This window comes from Scardinius erythrophthalmus, assembly GCF_964197995.2.
Source record: "Scardinius erythrophthalmus genome assembly, chromosome: 9".
NCBI classification, from domain to species: Eukaryota; Metazoa; Chordata; class Actinopteri; order Cypriniformes; family Leuciscidae; genus Scardinius; species Scardinius erythrophthalmus.
Genome location: NC_138229.1, coordinates 44,218,291 through 44,234,580, shown reverse-complemented (window position 1 = coordinate 44,234,580; position 16,290 = coordinate 44,218,291).

The window sequence follows — 16,290 nt, the reverse complement described above, 5'->3', positions numbered from 1 at the left end:
GATATACTTAGCGTACGAACGTTTCGGGAACCGTCCCATAAGGTTAAGAGAGAGGTTAAGGAATAGGTTAAGAACTACTTAGAGATAAGAACGCTTTGGGAAACCGGGCCCTGATCTGTTTAAGTGGTGCGTGCATGCCTGTGTGTGTGTGCTAGCACCGTTGTCATAGAGATGGATTTGAGTGACGTAGCTGCTGGTGCAAAGGGGAGCGGGAGATGGAGACGGAGACAGGGGGTTTCGGCCAGTGACGATATTCACATTACTTTCAGTTTATTGCTCGAAAGGACACAAATATTCGCGTGAAAGGCACTCTATGCTCAGGCAGCAAGTACTGGCCATCGGGACTACCGGGAGATTCCCAGTGGGCTGTCGTGCCTTTTGGGCCGACATCTCATACTTTTTTTCTTTTTCTGTTTTTTGTCTTAACGGACCATAAAACTCGTACATCGGTGGCCCATTCGTTTTGCTTAATTGGCGGTGCTGGGTTAAGTGCTTGCCGGTGTAATGCATTAGTTAAAAAAAAGTGTGCGTCAGTTTTTTTTTCCTGATAAGTTAGCTGACCGGCCCATGAAACACCTTGGCCCATTGGATCTTTTCTTGATTGACACTGGGCTGGTCCAATCACATCTTTAAAACCTCCCCCTTTGGGCTTTGAGTGAGCGTGCAGTGTGTCAGTGTGTATCTGTCAAAATAGTCTGAGAGATGGAGAAGAAACGCAAGGAATGTGCAGAGAAATAGTGTGAAAAATAGACACAGGCCCTTCAAGCAGACGCTGTAAAATGTGTCAAAATGTTTTCTGCAGCAGCAGGACCTTCATCAGCTCCCGTGGCTGATGATGAGGATAGTGAGAAGGATCAGGACAGAGATGAGAAAGTGTAGGGCCTGCGGTAAGCAGAACTAACAGTTACTTTCAAAACACTATGTCATGAGTGTAGGAACCCATTACCCAGTAACGCATTATTTACACATCTGCATAGTTGACGATTACCGTAATTTACTATAAATTTAATGAGAGGCGTTTGTAAACCATGTTTTCCGCCAAAATAAAAGCTTGATGCAGTTTCCGTCAAAATAAAAGATCATGTGCTTATATCTCTTTCAAGTATAGAAATTAGTACAAAACTAATTATGAAAGTTTCCTTTATTTTTCAGTGCATTTGTTTTACAATATATGTCTATTAGTGTGCTATTATTATTATGGGCAAAATGCCAGGGCTGATTTTTTTTTGTCCCAGTCCAGCCCTGATTATGTGTCTACCATCGCGGACATTTGTCCTTTATCCAGTTGTTTGTGGATTTTACAGTGAGGCATATTTCTTTGTGCATACATGGATATTGTTCTTTCATATGGTTTTACATGCCATTTTGTATAGGCTACATTTATAAACACTATGCGGACAGGCTAAGTGATGATAGGGCTATGATGTTTGTCCATGTATCTACACGGTAAATTAAGAAACGGGAAAGTAAAGTAATAAGTAGTGAAGTTACTTTTCAAATGCAGTAACTAGTAAAGTAATCTCATTACAATTTACAGAAGTAACTAGTAACTAGTAACTAATTACTTTTTTTGAGAAAATACCCCAACACTGGTCACGGATAATGCAAAAAATATGATGCTGGCCGGAGTTGGTGCAGAAATGGACCCCCATGTGCGATGCATCGCGCGCACACTTAATCTGGCCTCTCAAAAATCCCTCAAACTGGACAGAGTGTCTGAGCTTTTGGCGAAAGTGAGGAAGGTGGTAACATTTTTTCACAGAAGCAACTGAAGTTCTGCGTGAAATGCAGGCCCAGTTACACCTGCCAAACCACAAGCTAATCCATGATGTTTCCACAAGATGGAACAGTTCCCTTGACATGTTGGAGCGTTTTTGGGAGCAACAGCCTGCTGTGTTGAACACCCTGCTGTCAAAGCAGATAAAGAGAAGTGAATGCATGGCCAGCCTGACAGAGGAAGACATGGCAATAATTCAAGATGTCATCAAATTGATGTCTCCATTGAAAGTGGCAACCACGCTCCTCAGTGAGGAAAAAAAAACCACCATCTCAATGATCTCCCCAATTCAGGCCAAATTAAAGAGACATTTCCAGCCAGATGATAGTGATCTACCAGTAATTTCCCAGATGAAGGAGCGATTCAGGCAGGACTTTGACGGCCGCTACACAAATCTCCAAGACCTCCTCCACTATGCCTCAGCCCTTGATCCACGCTTCAAAGACCTGGCTTTCCTGGATGACAATGACACCAAGGACATGATATTCACAAAGCTAATAGGAGAGGTGGTGAAGATGGATGAAAAGGTAAGAAGAATATACTCAATATACTATGTCTGTCTCTCTCTCTCTCTCTCTCTCTCTCTCTCTCTCTCTCTCGTACCCATTTGTTACTTTTATTTATTTGTGTCTTAAATTATGTCTATTTTAAGAAAATCTAACAGTCTCTGGATTATAGTAATTATTGTCAGGCAGGGAGCACAATGAATGAGGACCAGACAGCTGAAACAGGTGGTAACAGGAGCCCCCACAGAGAGGAAGAGACAGGTTTGCTATGTTCTGATCATGGACTGTAAAAAAAAAGATGGACGACGCCCCTTCGCTCTCTTCCATTGATGAGAACTGAAGCCGCCAGTATCCCGATATGGCGCTGACATATTGGAACTTGAGTCTGCGCAGTAGCGATCTCGTGACCAGACCTGCGCAGTAGTAAGCAGGAAGTAAAGCCGCAAAATCAACACTCCGCCCTCACTCTCGCAGGGAAAGTGCATTCTGCACACTTTTTAAAAAATTGATTGCAGTACGACAAGAGGCTTGTTAAAATAAAGTAAATACAATCTCCTCAGTCCTCCGAAGATCCCGAAAAAAATGTCCGTTGGTGCTTCAGTGACTACTTCGCTCGGAGAACCTGTCAATCACAGCTGTCAATAATAACGTTACACCACCGCATCACGTAACTAACTAAAAACCAACTTATTTTTGAAACAGACACTTGAACTTACATCAGCGTGATAAAAACGACAGCAAATGAAAGAAACCACCTTTGGAAAAAAAAAATTTGAAGTGTAATTTAATTGTTTAGTTGGTCTCGCATCCCATTGAATAACACGGGGAGGCGGGACTTATGACCTATACTAGGACCAGTTACCGGGGGGCGATCGAGACGTTTTGGCTTCACTTTTCAGGGCTTGTGCGGCACGCTTGGTTTTGATAGGAAGTTAGGAACTGTTGCAAAAGTTATATACTCAGTATACTGTATGTTGATTTGAAGATGCATGTGTTATTATGGTCTAGTATTGTATGTCACATTTTTTTGTAGTATAGTATTGACTGATATAATATTTCTGAACATCCCCTCTTCTCTTCTGCTCCTAGATGATGTTCCTCCCAAGAAGAAAACGGCCTTGGACCAGATGTTTGGCAATTTCCACACTGAGAGACCACAGACGACAAAGAACGCAAGGGAGAGAGCTAAGGAGGAAATTTTAAAGTACAGAGAGAGGGATTCTTTAGGTCTGAGTGGTGACTTGCTGCAGTGGTGGAAAAAACAAGTGGATCTTCCTCTGCTTTCAGCATTGGCAAAGAGCTATCTCTCCATCCCAGCTACAAGTGTTCCCTCTGAAAGAGTGTTTAGCACAGCTGGAGACATAGTTACTAAATACACAGCGCAGTTTGCTTCATCCTGATCATGTAGATCAACTGATGTTCCTGAAGAAAAACCTTAAAGTAGGACATTTAAGCTAATCTGGTTTACAGCAGTCTGTGACTGCCAATACTAGTTTTTCTTCTATATATATATTTACATGTTTGTTTACCTGTTTGTGAAAGGTTTTTATTTGTATTGCTTATGTTAACCCTCTGGGGACCAAGCTGTTTTTGGGGTCCTTGAGATGTTCTGACATGCCTTGACATTTGTGCTTTTTTCAGTTAATTATAAACATGTTAATGGCAAAGGTGTAAATTCACTCTATATAGCACAAACAGGGCTACCATAATATGCGAGCAACGTGTATGTAGATGTTTGTATTTTTAAGAGAATAATGTTTATGCGTGGTTATTGGAAAAAATTAAAATGAAAGTTGCTGAATTAAGAACACAAAACACATATTAAATATGTGTCCACAAGACTTTTGACTAATGGATGTTGTCCCTTTTAGTTCTAGCTTTAAAATTATGTAAAAATAGTCTTGCTTTATCGTTCACAAAAAAAAAATACATTGATTTAAATGGTGTAAAACAGGTTTTGCTTGGAAAGGCAATATGCGAGGGGGAGGAGTAGTTTACACCTTAGATTAAGGTGTCCCACCCACTCTGAATAATGACTCTGCATAATTAGCCATTCATTCAGGTGTGACACTGACTGAGCCACAATGCAAGGACAAAAGATGTATTTAGAAGACTTATATTGACCATTTAAGTTCTCTTACGAGAGTTCTCTCGTACTGCGTTCGTAGAACGCTACGGGAAAAGGTCTCTTTTCACGAAATACTGAAGCAAAATTATCCTTAATTTTCATAAATGTAAAACGCATTGCAGCAGTGCACAGCTATGGCGAGACGGCTCGCTCGCTCATAGGCTGTTCTGCGGCAACTGCATTAGCCTATCGAGCGAGGGCTGATGCAATGTCAGACCAATGAGAGCGCTTCGCGCGCTCCTCGCCACATCCCGCCGAAACGGGTGTGGCAGTCCCCTATAAAAGGAGCTCGAGTAGGCTGATTCAACTGATTTTCATCTCTTCAGCGAAGCGCACGCATCGCTGGATCACGAAGAAGCTAACGCCGTCGAGAACAAGCATCTCAGCGGGACGAGCCCTTGAAGCTGCTGGCCTTCGCCGCCTTCTACAAGCCGTACCTGCTGCGCTTTCCGGCGCTACATATCCTTTTCTGCTCTGTTTGTGTGTGTGTGTATTGTGTTCTCCGAACACTCACCCTCTAAAAGAGCCGCGTCTTTTTCAAGATGCCATCCTGTGGTTCGTGGCGAGCCCCACTCACCGAGGGAGACCGCCATGTCATCTGCGTCTCCTGCCTGGGTGAGGCTCACGCAGCGCTCGCGCTCGCTGACGGCGGCTGCCCTCACTGCGAGCTTCTGCCGATGGTGACTCTGAGGACTCGCCTCGCGCACTTCTCCGAGCCTGCACGCCCTGCCGCGATGCCGCGCCGTAAAAAGCGCCGCTCGCAACGGGCCCCTGAACCAGTCTCTTCCCGACAAAGCTCGCCGGTTCGCCCGCCTGCTTCGCCAGCTTCCCCCGAAGCACTTCCCAGTACACAGCGACCGCAGTCTGCCGCCGCTTCATCTGAGGGAGCCGCTTCTGAAGCTGAGTCGGTGGAGAAAGATTCCTGCTCTCTGCTAGCATCGGGCAGTGAGGATTGGGCGAGCTCTGCGGATCTCACGCCTCCTGCTTGTAAGCCCTCGGCTAGACCTAGCATCGAGAGGGAGCTCATGCGGGTACTCGCGCTGGCCGCGGCGAGCCTCGGCCTCGAGTGGTCTGCACCGAAGCTCCCCTCTCGCACCCGGCTGGATGGTAGCTTCCTCCCTGGCGAGCGTACTTCTCCGGAGTCTAAGCCCGCACCCTTTCTTCCTGAGCTTCACGAAGAAGTGGCTAAGGCCTGGAACGCTCCGTTTTCCGCACGGACACGATCCTCGGTTTCGCCAGCTTTCGCTTCCGTGGATGGTGCTCAGGACCGAGGCTACCTCTCCCTTCCGCCGGTGGAACAGGCGATAGCGACCCACCTTTGTCCGCCCTCTGCTGGACGGCGGACTAAACCGGTGTTGCCATCTAAAGCCTGTCGAACTACGTCGACGCTGCTCGCGCGGATCTTCTCCGCCGCTGGGCAGGCTGCATCGGCTCTACACACCATGGCCACGCTACAGATCTTTCAGGGCGATCTCCTCCGTCGACTGGACGAGATAGGACCTGAGGATGTCTGCATCGCGGACCTGAGAAGCGCGTCGGATCTCTCCCTCCGCGCTACAAAGGCTGCAGCACAGGCCGTGGGACGGTGTATGGCTTCCGCTACCGTAGCAGAAAGGCATCTCTGGCTGACGCTCACGGAAATGGGTGACTCAGAGCGCAGCGCGTTCCTCGACGCCCCGCTTTCCCCCGCTGGCCTCTTCGGATCTTCTCTCTCCGAGTTCGTGGAGAGATTTTCCGAAGCCCAGAAAGCGTCTCAGGCTTTAAAGCACTTCTTGCCGAAGCGCTCCAGCTCTACAGCGGCCCGTGAAAAACCGGCCTCACGGAGCTCTCAGCCTCAGCCCCCGCCTTCTGCATCCTCTTCACAGCGACAGCAGCGCAGCTCTCAGCCCCGCTCTCGCTCTACCAGCCGCCGCCCCACACGACGCGGGCCGCGGCCGAGGATCACTTTGAAGCCGGAAGCCCCAAAGAAGTCCTAGCACGCCTAGGAAAGCGCAGGTGTGTAAGCCCCGTTGCGGCCGGGCCCTCACCAAAGCGCACCGCTGTCTCAGTCCCAAGATTTGCGACTGCTTCAGTGTTTTCTGCAGTACACAAGCCCGCACAGCTGCCCGCTTGCCTGCACACAAAAGCCGTTTTTACGGCTACCCAGATAAATCCCGAAAAGAGTGTATTTTCTGGTGTCCCGGCCACGGCCGATGGTGCTATAAACGTAGTGCTGATGCCCACTCCTTTGTGCCCATCCCTACACAAAAGCACAGCCCCGCACACGGGGCCCGCGCTCATAAGATCGACTCAGGTCGATCGCGCTCTAAACATAGTCAAAGTGCCCACTTCCCAGTGCCCACAAACACTATGTCTGGCAGATCACAGTCTCCCCGTAAAAGCGGGATCTGTGCGCGCCCGCGCTGCTCACACAGACAGCGCGACCAAAGCAGTGAACGTGCCCGGTCCCCGCCCACGTCCACCTGCAGGCTACATGAGTCCCATGCGACCTTCTCAGACCTCCCTCGCTCAGTTAAGCACTGTAACGCGGTCGAGGATGAGCGCTATGCCCGCTGTATTAAGCGCGCTCCCCGCCTCATATGTCACAGGCGTAACGCCTATGTTATCGCACCCCGAAGCACCACTGCCGCACTGCGGACAGAGCGAGCTTCGCATTCAGCCCCTGGCCGGCCATGCAGATGCGTGGGCCGCGCTTCCAGGGGTTTCAGACTGGGTGCTAGACATTATAAAGAGAGGCTTCTCGCTACAGTTTTGCCGACGCCCTCCCCGCTTCACAGCGCGCGTCGAAACCACGGTGAATTCAGAAGCAGCACACCTGCTTCGCGCCGAAATATCAAAACTGTTGAGCAAAGGGGCGGTACAGCTTGTACCCCCAGCTCAAAGCGAAAGGGGGCTATACAGCAGATACTTTCTAGTCCCGAAAAAGGACGGAGGTATCAGACCCATTCTGGATCTAAGACAACTAAACAGAGCTTTAGTGAAACGCAGTTTCAAAATGCTCACGACCAGAAAAATCCTCGCGCATATTCGCCGAGAAGACTGGTTTATGTCGATAGATCTGAAAGACGCGTATTTCCAGATACAGATAGCGTCACGTCACAGGCGATTCTTGAGATTCGCCTTCGAGGGTCGGGCATACCAGTACACAGTCCTGCCTTTCGGCTTGTCCCTGGCACCTCGTACGTTTACGAAATGCATGGACGCAGCGCTCGCCCCCCTCAAACTCAGAGGCATGCGAGTGCTGAACTATTTGGACGACTGGCTGATCATAGCTCAATCGCGATCACAGCTCGTGGAGCACAGAACCATGTTACTCGATCACCTCGAGAATCTTGGTATTATGATCAATTGGACAAAGAGCTCCCTGAACCCCAGTCAAACTATCTCGTTTCTGGGTGTCGTTCTGGACTCGCAGTCCATGACGGCGCGGCTGTCAACACAGCGCGCGCTGCACATTCAGCACACAGCGAAAGCCTTTCGCTGCGGTGCGACTACCACGCTCAAAAAGTTTCAGAGGTTGCTGGGTCTTATGGCCTCAGCAGCATCGGTTCTCCAGTTGGGCTTGCTTCGCATGCGCCCTCTGCAGTTCTGGCTAAAAGCGCGAGTGCCTCGCAGAGCGTGGGCACTTGGCCGATTACGCCTCAGAGTCGATCAGGACTGCGTGGCAGCCCTGAGACCTTGGGCGGCGAGCGATTGGTACCGTTCGGGTGTAAGCCTGGGGACTCCCTCGAGGGTGAAAGTGGTGTCTACGGACGCATCCACCTCGGGATGGGGAGCGCTGCTCGAGGGCAGACCGTTCTTTGGCCAGTGGTCAGAACGAGAGAAGCTCCATCACATCAACTGCTTAGAAATGCTAGCAGTTCACAACGCGCTGACGCGCTTTTGTCCCCAAATCAAGGACCAGCACGTCGTAGTCCGCTCGGACAACACGGCCGTGGTGTCCTACATAAATCGCCAGGGCGGTCTCAGATCCAATACTCTGTACAGGCTGGCCAAGCGCCTCCTGACATGGGCTCAGCGCAACTTGCGCTCGCTGAGAGCAGTGCATGTGCCTGGGGTCCACAACCTGGGTCCAGACAGACTGTCCAGGAACAACGTTCCCACGGGCGAATGGTCTCTACACCCACAAACAGTCCAGCTGTTGTGGCAGAGATTCGGCAGGGCGGAGGTGGACCTATTCGCGTCCCCAGAAAACGCTCATTGCCCCGTGTTCTTTTCGAAGAACGACAGCGCGCTGTCTCACATGTGGCCGCACTGCCCGCTATACGCGTTTCCCCCAGTCTCCCTCCTGCCTCAGGTATTGGAGCGAGTCAGGGAAGTGAAATGCCCAGTACTGCTTGTAGCACCGTTCTGGCCCAGCCATGCCTGGTTTCCAGCCCTGATGCAGTTAGCAGACTCCGCCCCGTGGCCGATACCTTCGAGGAGAGATCTCCTCTCGCAGGCCAAGGGCGCGATTTGGCACCCACATCCGGAGTTGTGGTCCCTTCACGCGTGGGCGCTCAACGGGTATCCGTTAACCTCACGGAGGGAGTGCTGAATACCATCACTCAGGCTAGAGCACCGTCGACCAGGCGGCTTTATGCCTCGAAGTGGTCGGTTTTCTCCAGCTGGTGTGCTGCTCGGGGCCTGTCACCCCTCGTTTGTGAGGTGACGGAGGTTCTCTCCTTCCTACAAGAGCTGTTGGATAAGGGCAGGTCCCCCTCCACGCTCAAAGTCTATGTGGCGGCTATTGCAGCGTTCTCGACAGCAACGCTAAGCCAGTCACTAGGAAGGAACGATTTAGTCATCCGCTTCCTCAGAGGAGCTAGGAGGCTGAATCCCCCCAGACCTCCTTCAGTCCCGATGTGGGACCTTTCTACGGTCTTGGCGGCCATGAAAGGTCCCCCTTTTGAGCCTATTCAAACTGTCAGCCTCAAACATCTGTCGTTCAAAACAGTGTTTTTGCTGGCCCTAGCTTCAGTGAAGCGCATAGGCGATCTGCACGCGCTCTCTGTGAGCCCAGCGTGCTTAGAGTTTGGGCCTAATGACTCCAAGGTCATACTCAAACCTAGACACGGTTACGTGCCAAAATCCCTCAACACACCGTTTAGGGCTCAGGTTATCTCCCTGTCCGCCCTACCGAGTGAGGAAGGGGACTCGAGCTGTCTTTGCCCCGTTAGGGCTTTAAGAGCTTATGTGTCCCGCTCTGCTGTCTTCAGACAGACTGAGCAGCTCTTTGTCTCGTTCAGCGGTCGTTCCAAGGGAGCAGCTGTTTCGAAACAGAGTCTATCCAGATGGGTAGTTGACGCCATAGCGCTGGCTTACACCACCAAGGGCCTTCAGTGCCCATTGGGCGTGAGAGCGCACTCCACGAGGGGCGTCGCCTCATCGTGGGCCTGGTCTAGCGGGATTTCCTTACAGGAAATATGTATGGCGGCAGGCTGGGCCTCACCGTCTACATTCATAAGGTTTTACAACCTAGAGGTTCCCGCCTTGCAGGCAAAGCTGCTTTCGGTATAGTCGAGTCAGCTGTCTAGCCCGGACACTGATTTCGCAGGCGCACAGCGCCCCGAAAAATTTCTGGGCAGAATTGTGTAAGACCCACATTTCCCACATTAGCCAGGCCTTCCCCTGCCTATGTGACGTTATATCGCGTCTGAGGACGCAACCTTTAAGGGCGGATGTCCCCCCCCCCCTTTTTTATCTCCAGACTCTCTGGGTCTACCTGGTGATTATGCACTGTATATCTGGACTGGCTTCCAGTGATCGGGGTCTTATCCCAGCACGCACGGCGTCTTACAAGTGGTTCCCGTAGCGTTCTACGAACGCAGTACGAGAGAACTCTCGTAAGAGAACGTACTCGGTTACTAACGTAACCTCGGTTCTCTCTAGAAGAGGGAACGAGTACTGCGTTCCCTGCCGTGCGCGCGGTTCGCTCTGGTTCGCTTCGGCGATGAAAACCAGTTGAATCAGCCTACTCGAGCTCCTTTTATAGGGGACTGCCACACCCGTTTCGGCGGGATGTGGCGAGGAGCGCGCGAAGCGCTCTCATTGGTCTGACATTGCATCAGCCCTCGCTCGATAGGCTAATGCAGTTGCCGCAGAACAGCCTATGAGCGAGCGAGCCGTCTCGCCATAGCTGTGCACTGCTGCAATGCGTTTTACATTTATGAAAATTAAGGATAATTTTGCTTCAGTATTTCGTGAAAAGAGACCTTTTCCCGTAGCGTTCTACGAACGCAGTACTCGTTCCCTCTTCTAGAGAGAACCGAGGTTACGTTAGTAACCGAGTACGATTTCGCTTACATCTCTCTTGTAAATATGTTTTACTATTTTATTAAAAATGTTACAATTACAACAATAATTACAATTTCAACAATATTTCAACTGTACTCTTTCTTTATATATATATAGCCTATATATATAAAAAAAAAGATTATAGGCCTACATTTTATCATATGTATTCATTAGTTTGAATATAGCCAACATTGGAACATCTAACATCTTAGTCTATGAATTTATTTTTGACAAAAATAGTTTTTTTTTTTTGCAGTTTAATACGTTGATTATACAAATACATTTTATTTCAACATAACAATATTATTCCATTCGATTTTTACTCATCTCAGTAGGCTATAGCAAAGCAGTTTATTCTTTCACACACAGACGCGCGATTCATATTTAGGCTAAACAGTCTTTACAAATATGTCCCCTACATTCATCTCACAGAAAGGCGAGTCATATTATAGAAATGCGATTCATCTTTTTGCGGTTTGCATAGGCCTACACTAACGTTATTCCATAACGTTATTCCACACGTGAGAAAAGAAAACAGCCTACCTCACTCCTCAGCGGGATCTGCTCCTCATATGTATTTCTCCTCATCAGCACTGTTCTGATGAATCTTTTCTCCATAAGGTAGGCTATATTATGCCTCACTCGATCGCGACGCGCTTTGTTTACAGCTGATGTGGGCGTTTCACACCCCTCAGAATTTGCGTTTGAATAGCACGCGCTCTCCGGGGAGTGGTCACATTACTGTGAATTAGCTCGTAATGAGCTCGACTGGAGTCGCTCTCTTTTTATACAGATTACAGAAGCTGAGAATATTTGTTTTTTATATAAATGACTTCATTTAACAGATGCGATCTCAAGCTTTATGCCCGTGGGTCTGTTTGCCTGTTTGACTGAATTTTCGCGGAGTTATAGATCATTTTCGAACGCGTTTCAAATGGGAGTTTACTGACAGAGAGAAGGGAGAAATCGCATCATGTTAATTTTTCTTTATTTGTCAAAAAGCAAAACACTTTATTTTTATTGTGAGTATACAGAAAAAAAATAGAAACTGAACAGAATCGATTGATGTATTACACGAAAATGAAAGATCAAAATTAACAGAGCATTTAGTGTTTATTTTCATTGCTAAAAAAAAAAAACGAGCAAAACGCGCCGGCGCGTTCTTGGTTCCCAGAGGGTTAAAAAACAGCACCTGCTTTCTGCTCACTGAGTTAGCCTGCTGAAATCACATTAGCCTGCTGGCAAGTTACAGAACATTTCTTTATTGTTTATCCCTGAGCAGCATTCTTAAATTGTTTCACCTGTTAAATGTGTGAGCTGTCAAAAGTAACTAGAGACAAGACAGGAAAAGAATGTCTGTTTTTATTTAATCTTTTGGTTTTGCAAAAAAACGTCTCGGTTACGTATGTAACCCTCGTTCCCTGAGTAGGGAACGGAGACGTTACGTCGGATGATGATGAATGGGGTTTCGCTTAGAAAACCTATCATCTTCGAGTATTAAAACACGAGCCAATGGCAAAGAAATGCCATGGGTCTGCGGAATTTGCATAGCGTAACTCCGCCCCACCCTGGGGGTATATAAGGAAGTCGCGAGCAATATGCAGATATGTCTTCGCTGAGGAGCCGAGACTGAACTCAGGCGTTCCAGCGGTACAGCGGAAGTGGCAGGGAGACGTAACATCTCCGTTCCCTACTCAGGGAACGAGGGTTACATACGTAACCGAGACGCTCCCTTTCGTTGTCACTCCGAGTTACGTCGGATGACGACGAATGGGGTTCCCGTATAATCACGCCACCTCTCGACTGTCTTCCAGTGCCCTGCGTAAGTCTGAGCTCCCTGTCGTGAGACTAGCACGGACGAAGGAGTCCTACTTAACACAGGAATACCAAGGTACACTGGGAAGCATATCCAGTGGAAATATGCAATTATGCCCAACCCAAAGGGGGGGACTTGAAATACACATATGACCCCGAAGGGCTGCATACGGAGTAACACTGGGGTGTCCAGCCGCAGGTGGAATATTTCAACCCCAGGGGAGGCAAGGTGGCTTGCCAAGGGAAAGACACATGCTCAAAGAGGCTTACAGTGGAATACACATGTGGGGGTCGCCCGAAGGGAACCATGCACATGGAGACACCTAGCCAAGCGCGAAAGCTGCCAGTGGCATAACTCTGGCGTTGACGTCGTCAGTGCTGGAGGAGACTCAGGGCTTAAGAGGCTCACCTGAGGAATATCGCACGTATCCCGTCCGTGGAGAGGAATGGCGAGCAAGCGAAGACACCTGAGCAGAATCTAGCACCGGCTAGTTGAAGCGAGTACATGAGAAGAAACTGGCTCTACTCGGAGATTGTAGAATCTCGCGAATGTGTTAGGTGTCGCCCAGCCTGCAGCTCTGCAAATGTCTGTTAGCGAGGCGCCATGCGCTAGAGCCCAAGAGGACGCCACACTCCGAGTGGAGTGGGCCGTCACACCAAGGGGGCACGGTCGACCTTGCTGCTGGTAAGCCAAAGCAATGGCGTCCACTATCCAGTGAGACAACCTTTGCTTGGAGAGAGCCTTTCCCTTCAGCTTCCCACCATAACAGACAAAGAGCTGGTCTGAGGTCCTGAAACACCGCGTTCTGTCTACGTAAGCACGAAGGGCGCGTACTGGACAGAGCAGTGCCAAGGCTGGGTCTGCCTCCTCCAAGGGCAGCGCTTGCAGGTTCACTACCTGGTCTCGAAAGGGTGTGGTAGGAACCTTGGGCACGTATCCAAGCCGGGGTCTCAGGATCACGTGAGAGTTAGCCGGCCCGAATTCCAGGCATGCTTCGTCAACCGAAAATGCCTGCAGGTCCCCTACCCTCTTGATGGAGGCCAATGCAACCAGGAGCGCTGTCTTCATTGACAGGAACTTAAGCTCCACTGATTGCAGAGGCTCAAAGGGAGCACTCTGCAGGGCAGTTAAAACCACTGAGAGGTCCCAAGAGGGTACGAGGGGAGGACGAGGAGGATTTAATCTCCTGGCTCCCCTCAAGAACCTGACGATCAGGTCGTGCTTTCCCAAGGACTTACCATCAACTGCATCGTGATGTGCGGCAATGGCGGAAACATACACTTTCAGGGTGGAGGGAGACAGCCTTCGCTCCAACCCTTCTTGCAGGAAGGAAAGCACGACACTGATGGGGCATTTCGTGGGTTCTTGATGTTTAGAAGAACACCAGTTGACGAAGAGGTTCCACTTCAACGCATAGGCATGTCTCGTGGACGATGCTCTAGCGGAAGTGATGGTAGCCACCACCGCTGGTGGTAGGGTACTCAAACCTGCCTCGTCCCGTCCAGGAGCCACACGTGGAGGTTCCAAAGACCGGGACGAGGGTGCCAAAGGGTGCCCCGTCCCTGAGAAAGGAGGTCCTTCCTCAGAGGAATTGGCCAGGGAGGTGCTGTTGCAAGGAGTATGAGTTCTGAGAACCAGGTGTGGTTGGGCCAGTATGGGGCAACCAATATGACCTGCTCCTCGTCCTCCCTGATCTTGCGCAGGGTCCGCGCAAGAAGGCTCACTGGGGGAAACGCATGCTTGCGGAGGCCCCGCGGCCAGCTGTGCGCCAGTGCATCCGTGCCGAGCGTGCCCTCGGTCAGGGAATAAAACAGGTCGCAATGGGACGAGTCGTGGGAGGCAAACAGGTCTACCTGTGCGTCGCCGAACTGATCCCAAATCAGCTGGACAGTCTGGGGATGGAGTCGCCATTCTCTAGCGAGAGGCCGAACTCGAGACAGCTCGTCGGCCGCCTGGTTCAGGTGTCCCGGGATATAAATGGCTCGAAGCGACCTCAGATGCTTCTGACTCCATATAAGGAGGTGGCGGGCGAGTTGTGACATACGGCGGGAGCGCAGACCACCTTGATGGTTGATGTACGCTACTGTCGCGGTATTGTCTGATCGGACTAATACGTGCTGACCCCTGAGCAGCGCATGGAAGCGGTGCAGGGCAAGATGTACAGCCAGCAACTCGAGGCAATTGACATGCCATAGGCGCTGGGGTCCTGTCCAGGAGCCTGCGGCAGCATGTCCATTGCACATGGCGCCCCAGCCCGTGGTGGAGGCATCTGTTGAGACAACAACATGCCGGGAAACTCGTTCCAGGGGCACTCCGGCCCGTAGAAAGCTGAGGTTCGACCACGGGGTGAAGGTCTGACGGCAGGTCGGAGTCACTGGGACCCGGAGCTTGCCGTGTTGCCATGCCCACCTTGGGACTCGATCGCGAAGCCAAAGCTGAAGCGGTCTCATATGAAGCAAACCGAGCGGTGTTACTGCGGCTGCGGATGCCATATGCCCCAGGAGCCTCTGAAATAGTTTCAGTGGAACCGCACTCTTGCCCTCGAATTGGCGAAGACAAGTCAGCAGTGACTGCGCGCGCTCGCTCGTAAGCTGCGCGCACATGGCGATCGAGTCGATCTCCATACCGAGAAAAGAGATCCTCTGCACGGGGCAAAGTTTGCTCTTTTCCCAGTTGACCCGAAGGCCCAGACGGGCTAAGTGTTGGAGCACCAGATCCCTGTGTTCGCAAACCCGGTCTCGAGAGTGAGCTAGGATCAGCCAGTCGTCGAGATAGTTCAGGATGCGAACCCCGTGTTCCCGGAGGGGAACAAGGGCTGCCTCGACGACCTTCGTGAAGACGCGAGGAGACAGGGCTAGCCCGAAAGGGAGAACCGCGTACTGGTATGCCTGCCCCTCGAAAGCAAACCGTAGAAACGGTCTGTGTCGAGGTAAAATGGAGACATGGAAGTAGGCGTCCTTCAGGTCGAATCGCTGCAAACCAATCTTGTGGCCGCACACACTCGAAAATGCGTTTGGCCGTGAGCATCTTGAACGGCAGCCTGTGAAGGGAGCGGTTCAGGACGCGCAGGTCCAAGATCGGTCGTAACCCACCCGATTTCTTCGGAACAATGAAGTAAGGGCTGTAGAAGCCGGACCTCATTTCGGCTGGAGGGACAATCTCGATCGCACCCTTCGCCAGTAGGGTGGCGACCTCCGCTCTCATGACCGGGGCATTGCCACCGACCATAGTGAAGCGGACTCCGCTGTAGCGGGGAGGAGATCGCGCGAACTGAATCGCGTAGCCGAGCCTGATGGTTCTCGCGACCCAGCGGGACAGTCTGGGAAGCTCTAGCCAGGCTTCCAGAAAGTGCACCAGCGGGGTCATACGAACCACAGACGTACCGTCGGGGGTGCAGCGAGGCGGAATGACCGGCCCAGGCGTGGGTGGCATAGCGGCCCGGTGCGGGGGCACGGTCATTAGCCGCGTCCTGCCAGAGGAGGCCAGGGGAGGACCAGCGTCCCACGGGGGCGTGCTCTGGCAGGGGTCTGGTGACAGAGGGGGATAAGAGGAGCGTGGCCCGTGGGCGGCGCGTGCTCTCATCCGCACACTCCGTGTGCTCAGAGATGGGATAGTGAGTTCTTTCTTTAACCATTTTAGGGTGCTGCCCGTCGTGGGACGAGCAGCGGGAATGGGAAAACCAAGGATTCTCCCCCGGCCCTCCACCGGGGGAAGGAGCGGCCCTGCTACCGGCTCCTGTGCAGAACTCATCGCCATCTCTGAGCAGCCCGTCTCAGGAGCGCCGCTT